This window comes from Mustelus asterias, chromosome 7 (genome assembly GCF_964213995.1).
Source record: "Mustelus asterias chromosome 7, sMusAst1.hap1.1, whole genome shotgun sequence".
NCBI lineage: Eukaryota > Metazoa > Chordata > Chondrichthyes > Carcharhiniformes > Triakidae > Mustelus > Mustelus asterias.
This window is the reverse complement of record NC_135807.1, coordinates 74,482,215-74,495,173: the sequence shown is the minus strand read 5'-3', so window position 1 is coordinate 74,495,173 and position 12,959 is coordinate 74,482,215. Positions and strand designations below refer to the sequence as shown.

Below are 12,959 nucleotides of genomic sequence, written 5' to 3'. Positions count from 1 at the left end.
TAAACCAAACCTCAAAGGAACTCAAGCAAAGGGCCCCCAGCAATATCTTAGAGACTAATTTGAAATTTCATCTTTTTAATGTCTTTATCTTTGTATCTGTATTTTAGGTAATAACTTTAGCACTTTAGATGCAATTGCTTGCAGCAGTTTTTGTGATAAATTAATTTTTATCTTGTTTAAGGCTTGCCTGCTGGGTTATTACATGCACCTGCACACAGCAGGTCTACAGACAATGTTTTCTGACAAGGAGATGAAGAAAGAGTTGGCGACAGTCCAAATGATAACACTTGTATTATTGCAAGAAACGCAAATGAAGAAAAAATGGATCAATCAGAAGACAAAGAAAATAATGTTTAGTGGTGTCCCTTGGGGATCAGAGTGGAGTCTTTGTGTTTCACTATAGTTCTAGATAATGTAGATGAAGAACAGAGAGCTGTATAGCTAAATATGCTGATGACATTAAGTTAAATGGCAAAAGGTAGAAAATAACAGGTGAAGTGACTCTAGATCTGGCCGAGCAAAACAAACCAATGATAGCTGACCAAGTTATGGTCCGGGAGTATCTTGGAAATAGTGACCATAATATAATTGAATTTGGTGTCATAGTTAAAGAAAGATGGACATTGAGTAAAATGGGGAAACATATAATGAAGAAATACTGGAATTGATAGTTAAAAGTAATTGAGCTTGGATGAGAAATGGGGTACAGCGATTACAAAGATAATTGATATCAATGTTTAATAAACAAAATGAATTTGTCCTGTCCTGGTCCCCCCCATGCCGACACTATAGTTAAGAAAGCCCACCAACGCCTCTACTTTCTCAGAAGACTAAGGAAATTTGGTATGTCAGCTACGACTCTCACCAACTTTTACAGATGCACCATAGAAAGCATTCTTTCTGGTTGTATCACAACTTGGTATGGCTCCTGCTCTGCCCAAGACCGCAAGGAACTACAAAAGGTCATGAATGTAGTCCAATCCATCACGCAAACCAGCCTCCCATCCATTGACTCTGTCTACACTTCCCGCTGCCTCAGCAAAGCAGCCAGCATAATTAAGGACCCCACACACCCGGACATTCTCTCTTCCACCTTCTTCCTTCGGGGAAAAAGATACAAAAGTCTGAGGTCACGTACCAACCGACTCAAGAACAGCTTCTTCCCTGCTGCTGTCAGACTTTTGAATGGACTGACCTCGCATTAAGTTGATCTTTCTCTACACCCTAGCTATGACTGTAACACTGCATTCTGCACTCTCTCGTTTCCTTCTCTATGAACAGTATGCTTTGTCTGTATAGTGCGCAAGAAACAATACTTTTCACTGTATGTTAATACATGTGATAATAATAAATCAAATCAAAAATTTAAAAATATCAGTGGCTATATCAAAGGACATAACACAAAGGAAAATGACATATAAACAAGAATAAGTTTAGATATAGCAAAATGCCCCAAGATGCTTCCTGAAAACATGATCTGATAACTAAAGTTTATTGATTATTATCGCAAGTAGGCTTACATTAACACTGCAATGAAGTTACTGTGAAAATCCCCTAGTCACCACACTCCTGCCTGTTCGGGTACACTGAGGGAGAATTTAGCCTAGCCAATCCACCTAACCAGCACGACTTTCGGACTGTGGGAGGAAACCGGAGCACCTGGAGAAAACCCACACAGACATGGGGAGAACGTGCAAACTCCACATAGTGACCCAAGCTGGGGATCAAACCTGGGTCCCTGGCACTGTGAGGCAGCTGTGCTAACCACTGTGCCACCATGCTGCCGCTATGGGACTATGACTTTGGGACTAAACCAAAAAAGGAGATATTAGGGAGGGTTAATTAGAAAAAAGGAGGGTTTGGAGCAGGTCTTAAAGGAGGCAAGCAAGGAAAGAGATTCAAGGTGTAAATTCCAAAGCACAGGACTTAGATGCTGAAAGAACAGCCACCAATAGTCCGTTTATAGGTGACTGAGGCATAAGTAATTTCAGCAGCATATGGTTATGTTCTTACGAAGGTGGAAAAAGATGATCTTTGTAATGGAAGAATATGGTCCCAAAATATAGTCCATAGGTTTAGTGGTTGATGAACTAGAATATGAAATGATGAAGATAGTTAAAAGGGCAAAATTTATAAGACTGGAACGCATGTACAAAAGATGAGTGAAAACATATAAAATGATATGCAGTTATCTGGAATACACAAAGAAAAGACCAATGGGGCAGCATGGTGGCACAGTGGGTAGCACTGCTGCCTCACAGCGCCAAGGACCCGGGTTCAATTCCAGCCTTGCGTGACTGCCTGTGTGGAGTTTGCACATTTTCCCTGTGTCTGCGTGGCTTTCCTCTGGGTGCTCCAGTTTCCTCCCACAGACCAAAGATATGCAGGTTAGATGGATTGGCCATGCTAAATTACTCTTAGTGTCCCAAGATGTATAAATTCGATGAAATAGCCATGGTAAATGTGCGGGGTGTGGGGGTGGGGGTGGGTTAAGGTACTATTATTCGGTGCAGACTCGATGGGCCGAATGGCCTCCTTCTGCACTGATTCTATGACTAGGAAACGAAAAAATGGTCATAGATCCTGAACAATGCCTGAAAGGGATGGTTAATTTTCTTGAAAATAAAATAGTTAGTTAGTTACGTTCCAGCAGGAAACTTCAAGGAATTACATGTTGTACCAATAAGATTAAAGAGAAGGGAATATAATATCTATGTTTGAAAATGTATAAAAGAACCATGTAGAACTTAGACAAAACGTTAAAAGGTTAAAATGCTGAGGGAAGTATAAAGTCATCGCAGCAGATCAGCATGGCTTTATGGTAGCATAAGAGGGCAGTGATCATGTTCAACAGATTGGATAAAAGGGAACTGTTTATCAGGGCTTTTGATTTACAAGTTGGAAAACCAGGAAATAGATGCGCAGATATTGCAGTGGATTGACATCTGGCTGTATCAAGGAGTCAGTGTTGGAATCTTCACTATTTTCAATAATTAAGTACAATTATAATAATGGCAACTACCTGACAAAGTGAAAAATGGTCCAAGTATCTTGGATCTTCATTGGACAAACCTAATCCAGACAATTAGTTCTCCATCAGTCTACTCTTAATCATCAAAGAGATGGAAGGTATCCTTAACAGTGCTATTAACTGACATGTACTCAGGGGAGTTGGTGGCATAATGGTAGTGTCACTGGACTTGCAATCCAGAAACTAAACTAATGCTCTGGGGACATGAGTGCGAGTGCAGGTGACTGACTGTGTTGGGTGAGTGCGAATGACTGAATGAGTGTTTGGGGTGAGTGCGAGTAATTGAATGTGTGCGCGCGAGTCTGCCTTACATTCAGTCTCAGGTTTCTCACTCACCACCACTAACCAACCCATATACCTACAACCCTTACACTCACCCACCTACACTGACCCTCTCACATGCTGGTCAATTACTTTACCCTTTATTAACTGAACAATTTATTGCTCTTGCGTTGCCTTACTTTTGCTCAGAAATTTTTATTTTCCTTAAAACCTCTAACTTATTTTTTGAAATCCAGCATATTGTTCTGCCAAACCTGATCTTTCCAAAATGTTTTCATCAACCCTTTAAGAGAGGATTATGGATGGGTGGAAATTGCAGAAACACTGGCCATGATCTACCAATCCTGCTTAGATCCATGGCCTGGAGAACTGGAGATTTGTGAATGTAACACATTGTTTAAAAAAGGGTACAAGAACAGGACAGGAACTGCAAGCCAGTCAGTTTGACTTGGAGGTGGGATAAAGTTTAGGGACAATAATCAGGAAAAAGCTAACAGTCATGTGTACGAATTTGGATTGATCATGTGGTGCAGGGGGCTCTTCAAGTAGAGGAGTAAAAGGGAATTTAGCTGTGGTAGGGAAAAGTATACTTATGGAGATAGATAGCAGCTGACAGCATGACTCCCGTAGACTGCATTTCAAGTTTAAGTGCAACCTATCTAATACATCCTCATTATCAATTTCTAGTGTATTAATTATCTCTTCTTTCAACATGGCCTGTGTAGCATCTTCTTCTTTGATAAGGACAAAATAGAAAGTATTCATTTAATACTTCACCCATGCCCCCTGTCTCTCTGCATAATTTGTCTTTTTGGTCCCTAATCAGCCCTACTTCTCCTTTTATCACCCTTTTACTAATTATATGCTTATAGGAGACCTTTGGATTCCCTTTTATGTTAGCTACAAGTCTCTTTTCATAGTCTTTCTTTGCTTCTCTTATTTGCATTTTCACTTCTCCTCGGAACCTTCTATATTTAGCCTGGTTCTCCATACCATTAGCCATCTGACATCTGTTATAAGAATACTTCCCTTCATCTTAACCTCTCTCTCTTCTGGCATCCAGGGAGTTCTGGATGTATTCGCCCTACCTTTTATCTTCATGAAAACATATCTTATTGGTGCCCAAACTCTCTCTTCTTTGAAAGTAGACTATTGTTCAAATACCATTTTTACTGCCAACCTCTGATTTATTCAGCCTAGATCCATCCTTACTCCACTGAACTGGATTTCCCACGATTAATTACTCTTACTCTGAATTGTTCTTTGTCCTTTTCCAAAGCCAACCTGAACCTTATGAAACAATGATCACTGTTCCCGAAATGTTCACCTCCTGACACTTGATCCACTTGGCCCACCTCATTCCCATGAACTTATCAACAGGTCTAGCCTCTTTTCTCGTTGGACTGCAAGCATACTACTGTGGAAAACTTTCCGGAACATACTCTCAGAACACTTGCTCCTCTCTGCCATTTACACCACTACCCCAGTCTACATTCAGATACTTTTAATTCCCCCATTATAACTACTCGGATCATTCTTGCATCTCTCTGTAATGTCCTTGCAAATCTGTTTCCCGACTTCCCACTGGTTGCTGGCCATGGACTACACTAAACAATGTAATTGCAGCTTTTTTGTTCTTTCACTTTAGTAAAAGAGATTCTGTCCTTGAACCCTCTGTAACATCATCTCTCACCAGCACTGCAATGTTCGCCTTAATGAATACCTCCACCTTTCTCCCTTTGCTGTCTTTCTTCAACATCTTGAAGTAACTTTTCTGGTCCCGCCTGCCATGGGAATCCAACATCCAGTCCTGCCTTTCTTTGTGCCAGATCTATGTTCTAGCTATAATGCCATATTTCTGCACATCAGTCTGTACCCGAGACTCACCAATCTTATTTAGCACACATTGTGCACTCACATACTTGCACATTTACCCTGAGTTACACTTTATTACTTTTTCTTTTATTCTGACCCCACCTAATAAATTTTTCCCTACTCAAGTGCCATGTATCTCTCCCAGTATTCTGTGCCTTTGTTGTTCCTCCAATATTTACTCCCGATTCCCACAGCCCTGCCAAATTAGTTTAAACCTTCCCCAATTGTACTAGCAAATTGCCCCACAAGGAACCTAGTCCTGGATATATTTAGATTCAAGTTGAGGTGGGGGGGGGGGGGTGTTTGGAAAGTTAAAGAGAAAGGACAAGGCAATAGTACAGGGTAGCAATATGGGTAATGGTAACTGGTGTGTGACAGGAAAGGATGGACAGTGCATCAGCAAATGTGGTCAGAGGAGGGAAAAACGGCTTTAAACTAGGATTCGGGTGAAGGAAGACTTAGAAATCCAAAGAGAAAAGTTGAGGCAACAGAATACTGCAGCCATGTGGGTAAAGTTAAGCTGCTTGGGACAGGAAGGCACAAAGTTTAACAGTAATAGTATATTAGTGAGGGGACAGCACATTACATGCCAGAAATGGTAATAAATACACAAATTCATTTAGCTGAATGTGCAGAACATCAGCAATAAGATAAATAAACTAGTGTCACAAATAGAGACATGGCTACAATGTGACTAAGGTTGGGAATTAAACATTCCAAGGTATCAAACATCTTGAAAAGACAGGAAGAATGGAAAAGGAGGAGGGGTAGCCCCGGTAATAAAGGATAACATAACGACATTAGTAAGAAAAGATCTTAGCTCAGAAAATCAGTATGTAGAGTCAGCATGGGTGGAGATTAGAAATGGCAAAGGTCAGAGAAGGCTAGTGAGAGTAGTTTATAGCTCCAATAGAAATTATACCATTGGACAGAACATTAAATAAGAAATTATTAGAATTTCTAATTCTAATTTCTAATGTCTTTAAAGGAAGGAAATCTGCTGTCCTTACCTGGTCTGTCCAATATGTGACTCCAGACACACAGCAATGTGGTTGACTCTTAACTGCTTTCAAGGGCAATTAGGGATGGGAAACAAACCCTGGGTTTCCCAGCGATGTCTACATCCCATGAAAGAATTAAAAGAGGACTAAAATTCACCAAATCCCCAGGATATGGGGAGCCTACGGTTTTCCAAGAATAGCTGCAAAGGCAGTGAATTCACTGGCTATGATTTTCCAAAATTTCCTGCACTCTCGAACTCCCTCAGCAGATTGCAAGTCAACAAATGTAACGCTGCTATTCAGGAAAGGAGGGACATGAAAACAAGGAACTGCAGGCCAGTTAGTTTGACATCAGTCAGCAGAAACTGCTGTTGGAATCTATTATTAAGTAAGTCTTAATCGTACAGTAAGAAAAGCGCAGCATGATTAGAAGTAAACATGGTTTTCAGAAAGGGAAATAGTGTTTCACAAATAGAGAGTTTTTTGAGGATGTAACTAGTTAGGTATATATAAGGTGCATATAAGTACCTTAGTTAGATACATATAAGGCGCAATTTTCCCCAAAAAACGTGTCATAACGGTACGAAAACAGGAGTGATCCGTGCCGGTCTTTTCGGTGTGGTGCAGACAGTGATTGCCCCACACTTAGTGCACTGAAAGAGCCTCCACATGAAACACGCTGTTATGGAGTCCCCAGCATGTGACTCACCCAAACTGGCCGCAGCTGTGCGCCGTTAACAAGGGTGAGCTCTATTTAAACACTCCCACTGCACTCTGAGCCAGTCACGCCTGAAGGATGACAGCACATAGACCAGCCCCCTGTTTCATGAAGAGAGACCTCGGATGGCTTCTGGACATCGTGGAGGAGAGGAGAGGAGAGGAGAGTCTTCCTGGATCCCCGAGAGGGCAGACGACTCAGGAGCGGCTTGGGATGCAGTGGCCATGGCAGTCGGTGTTCATGACCTGACACAGAGCACTGGCGCCCAACACTGGAAGATGACAAATGACCTCATTCGGGCTGCAGGTTGTGGCCATTTGTCTTGTCCTAGCAGCAATCCTGTTTGTCGCACCTGGAATGTCCTTATCAGTCTACTCCCTAACACCCTGTGGCCATTCAACACCTGCCCCCACTCCCCCCCCAGCATCTCCCTCAAATCCCTCTGCCATCCCTCATCACAACCCCACATCCTCCGAGCATTGGGCCGCACGGTGGTGTCCCCAACCCTCACTCAGACATGGGCCTGGGCATCTGTGTGCAGTCAGAAGGCAGGCAAGTGTCAGACTTGGTAGTACTAGGGCAGCATCACAGCTTACCTCACAGCAAGTCATCATCACACTCCTGCCTGGACAAGTCACTCACTGGCATGGCCAACCCAAGCCCATCACCCTGGTGTGATGTCAATGAGACTCTTGGAGAGGAAAGAGGATGCACCATGTCAGGGAGTATGGACAAGGGTTTTGGAAGGTGGGGGGGTGGGGGGGGTTGGAGCTGCCGGACACCATCCCCTAATTGGAGAATCTTGCAGCAATGAGGGCCACCCTGGTCCTCCCTGCCATACTGAACCCTTGCCACTGCCTGCCCCCTATCCTCCACACCCTCCTGGTCTACCTCCTCCTCATCTGTCTGGTCCTCCTCCTCCAGAATGTCACCCCACTGCTGCGCCAAGTTGTGGAGCACACAGCAGACCACCGCCACCATGCAGGAGATCCTCTGGGGGCCGTACTGCAGAGCACTGGTTGGAGTGGAGCACAGAGTGGTCCAGGCAGTGGAACTGCATCTGAGCAGGCTAATGCACCACTCAATGACAAATCAGGTGGCAGCACGGGCTTCATTATAGCAGGTCTCCTGCCTCGGATCATACTTCCACTCTGATGATATCAGCTACGACCTCAGCAGGCAGCCCTTGCCCACAACGAGACATCCTAGCAACCTGATCCTTGAAGACCGTGGGAATATCTGAGTGTCCCAGGATGTAGCTGTCATGCACACTCCTCGGATAATGTGCCACACCTGCATGATGTTGAGCAGGTGGTCGAACACAACTCTGCGCTGTCGTGTGTCGTGAAGGCCGCCTTGGAGAACGCTTACCCGAAGATCAGAGGCTGAATGCTCGTGGCCGCTGAAGTGCTCCCCCACAGGAAGAGAACAATCTTGCCTGGTGATTGTCGAGCGGTGTTCATTCATCCGTTGTTGTAGCGTCTGCATGGTTTCCCCAATGTACTATGCCTCGGGACATCCTTTCCTTCTTTTCTTCGGGTAAGCGTTCTCCAAGGTGGCCTTCACGACACACGACAGCGCAGAGTTGCTGAGTAGAAACTGATAGCCAAGTTCTGCACACATGAGGACAGCCTAAACCGGGATCTTGGATTTATGTCACACTATCAGTAACCCCCACAGCTTGCTTCCTGGACTTGCAGAATCTCACTGGCTGTCCTGTCTGGAGACAATACACATCTCTTTAACCTGTGCTTAATGCTCCCTCCACTCACATTGTCTGTATCTGTAAGACCTGGGTGGCTGTAGAAATTCTCATTCTAATCAGTATTCTGTAACTTGATTTTGTGTCTCTGAATGCCCTGTTTGAGAGCAGATATCCACTCCATCTGACGAAGGAGCAGCGCTCCGAAAGCTAATGGCATTTGCTACCAAATAAACCTGTTGGACTTTAACCTGGTGTTGTTAAAACTCTTACTGCACTTGAAACACAGAGGGACCAGTAGTGATTCACATCTGTGTGACATCCCACCAGAGAAGTAGGAAAATTCCAGCCAGTGTGTGCAAGTTTGCTCTCCCTATTTAAGGATGGGCATACTTGACTTCGAAGCAGTACATCAAAAGTTTACTAGATTGATCCCTGGGATGAGAAGATTGTCCTTTGATGAGATGTTGAGCAAATTGGGTCTTTTTACTCTGGAGTCTAGAAAAATAAAAGGTGATCTTATTGATGATGATGGGGCTTGATAGGATAGATACTGAGACATTGTTTCTCCTGGCTGGGGAATCTAAAACAAGGAGGGTACAATCTAAGGATAAAGGGTTGATCATTTTGGACTAAGGTGAAAAGTTACTTCACTCAAAGGATTGTGTATCATTGGAATTCTCTACCCTGGTGGGTTGTGGATATTCTATCGTTGAATATATTTAAGACTGAGATGGTTACATTTATAGTCTCTCAGGGGATGAAGAGGTATGGGGAGTGGGCAGGAAAATGGAATTGAAGCCCAACATCAACCATGAACATACTGAATGGTGGAGCAGGCTTCATGGGCCAAATGTTCTTCTCCTGTTCCTATTTCTTAGTGTGTGTTTTTACCTCATTAGTCTAAGTCAATGGTGATAGCAAATATGTAGTATTTATTAGTATGTGAATCAAATACCGTGTGCCATCAAATTGTCTATAGCATCAACACAGAATATTCATTCATGGGAATATTCATCATTTTAATTTTAAGTAAATTCATAGAATTGTGTAATAGATAGTCGAGAATTTTATTCTTGCTTGATGTGTTAAGGCAACAGTTAACTTGTTCATTATGAATCATCAAGGTGCAATGCTTGCAGAGAAAATTCTAATATTATTTTGTTTCCAATTTTTCTCCCCTTTTCCATGCCAACATAGCCACAGGGAAAATATCCTGTTCCAAGCTATAATTATTCTTATACAGCTATGCAACTGCACAACCTTACCAGGTACCATGGCCACATATCAACACAGAGCCAAGGTGGGGTACAGAAACATTCTACACAAGAGAAAACACATTCTTTGCATGACTTCAACATTACCAAATGATAAGGTTGTCAGAACTTGCCTTGCATTTTCCAACATCAAGGAAATATTGGAAATACCACTTTATAAAAAGAGTACATTTCTAAAAAATGTACTTCCAACATTTACTCCCTTCACTAACAATGCACAGTTGCAGAGTGTATACCATTTACTAGATGCACTGCAGCAACTCACAAAGGCTACTTTGACAGCACCTTCCAAACCTGACCTCTATCAGGTCAAGGGCAGCAGATGCATGGGACCACCACCACCTACAAATTCACCTCCAAGCCACACACCATCCTGACTTGGAACTATATTGTCGTTTCTTAACTGTCGCTGGGTCAAAATCCTGGAACTTCCTTCCCAATAGCCGGCACCAGACTACATCGGTTCAGGAAGGCAGCTCACGACACCTTCAAGGGCAATTAGGGATGAGCAACAAATATAGGCATAGCTAGTGAAGCCCACATCTTGCTTTAAACAAAAGTAAAAACATGCTGCATTTTTAAAAAAAAAATGATTATTACTCCTAACATATACCATTTGGGAGGCTCAGGCTAGCTTACTTTTTTGCACCCTAAGTTTTTCTCAAAGGCTTGATGCAATTACCCTAGTAGTTTGGGTGAGGGGTGTATAGTGCCTATTCTTTTACATTTACCTGCAGTTGTTTTATTATTGTCTCAATCAATAAAGAATAATACATTAGGACAAAGTAAAACAATTTGTACTCATCTACTACTCTTTAAAGACCTTATGGCAATGGAACACTAAGAGTCCAAATTTTGGGGAAAAAAGCGTTTGTTTGCCATTAAAAGAATGTTTGTGGCCCCCAGGCATTTTGCCTGTTTGGATGGAGATACGGTCCCTCCCTTCCCTCCCCTCCTCCACAACCCCACCAGCTCAATGCAACACCACCCCACAAAGTGCACGGTTCAATTGAAACTCCTCTGCCTTTTCACTTTCAAACTCTTGTCACTTGATAATAAGACTAACTTAAAATCCTTTGGCCTGATGTCTATTGCATAATTAAATTTGAGTGTAGCACTTCACATGAAGGCAGAGACACTTATATCAATGCCAGGAATAACCAAGCGTGGCTGCTGCTCTCACCACCTCTAGAGCCCTGAGACAACTGAAGCTATAGATCTGAAAAAAATGTGAAGTGTTTGACAGCATGAAACACAACTGATTTTTGAACAAAGTTTTGTTCATGAAATAAAAAGGACAGCATTGGCTGAAAGACAGGAAACTGACTGTAGTGGTTAAAGGATTATATTAGTCTGGAGGAAGGTTTGTTTGTAGCAGAGTTCCCAGAGGTCAGTATTGGGACCCTTGTCTTTTCTGATATACGTTAATCACAGATATTGGTGTCCAGCAGACAATTTCAAAGTTTGGGGACGATACTAAATGTAGAAACATAGTGAACAGTGAGGAGGATAGTGAAGAATGTCAGGACAATTGTGAAATAGCCGGACAAGTGGCAGATGATGCAGATTTCAATGCAGAGAGGTGCACAGTGATTTATTTTGGTAGGAAGAATATGGAGACACAATATAAAATAAAGGGCATGATTTTAAACAGGGCGCAGGAGAGGGACATTGGTGTCTATGTGCATAAGTTATTGAAGGTGGCAGGGCAGATTTGAGAGTGCAGTTTATAAAGCATAGAGTAAGTTTTATTAATAGCGACATACAGTAAAAGAGCAAGGAAGTTATGTTGAACTTATATAAGACATGAGTTTGGCCTAAGCTGGAGTCTTGTGTCCAGTTCAGTGTGCTGCACTTGAGTAAGGATGTGAAGTCATTGGAGAGAGTGCAGAAAAGATTCATAAGAATGGTTCCACAGATTAGTAACTTCAGTTATGAAGTTAGATTGGAGAAGTTGGGACTGGTTTCCTTGGGGAAGAGAAGACAGAGGAGATTTGATAGAAGTATTCAAAATCCTGAGAGGTTAGGACAGTGTAGATAGGGAGAAACTATTCCAAATCGTGAAATCATTGAGAATGAGAGGGCACATATTTCAAGGGTCATTGATAAAAGAAGCAAAAACAACAGGAGGAAAAGCTTTTTCACGCAGCGAGTGACGGAATGCACTGATGGTGTGATGGAAGTCAGTCCAAAAGGGAATTTGACTTATCTGAAAAGGAAAAATATACAGTGTAGGAATCTACATGATTACTGGGAAATGGAGGGAGAATGGCACTACATGAAACCAGTGCAGATATAGTGGGCAGAATGGCATCCTTTCTGAGCTGTAACAATTCTGTGATTTTGTGAAGAGTGCTATTGAAGCAAAAATAAATCTGAATCATTTCATACTGCACTTGGCACCTTGCTGGAGATTTCAGCCTGTGTGTACATAGGTCAATTACAGGATTTCCTGCGTGTCCTGCATCAAGCAACATCAATATTTTAACCAGACAGATATAGGAAATTTTAAATATCAGAACCAAATCATTCTACTCCAAAAGAATGTATATATCCCACTTCATCTCCTTTACTAATTATGTGACTACATACATATCCATGCTCAATGAACTTTGCAAGATCAGGACACTTTGAACAATAATTCAATATTCCTAGTTTGCATTATTCTTTTTGATATGCAGTTCATGTAAAACTTCACATCTTTATTCACACCAAAATCTGATCCCACCCTTGCAAACAAGGATCTTTTCATTGTGTAAAGCAAACCCTGTCAACTAAAATCCCCATAATTCAAACCCCTTCTATGAATAGTTTGTATTCATAGAATACAAACTATTATTCTATGTTTGTAGCCCATCTACTAAGCCTTGTTCAACCTGAAAATTCAGTTTCCTTCATCTACAGTCCAACTAAAGATAAATTAATCCTATATAAATATACAATTCTTTAAAGTGCGCATTAATTTTTGACATGTGCCTCAATACCACTGTTAATTACAGCTTACTAGATCAACAGATGAGAATCTACCTTCAACATAACTAATGGTGATGCATTATTTACGGATGAATAGTAA

At 42.0% G+C, this 12,959-nt stretch overlaps 1 protein-coding gene across 2 annotated transcripts in view; it reads right to left on the bottom strand.

The window, feature by feature from the left end:
• sgk3 (serum/glucocorticoid regulated kinase family member 3) overlaps positions 1-12,959 on the bottom strand; it is an 87,079-nt gene that overhangs the window by 46,293 nt on the left and 27,827 nt on the right. The gene's annotated exons all lie outside the window — the stretch shown is intronic.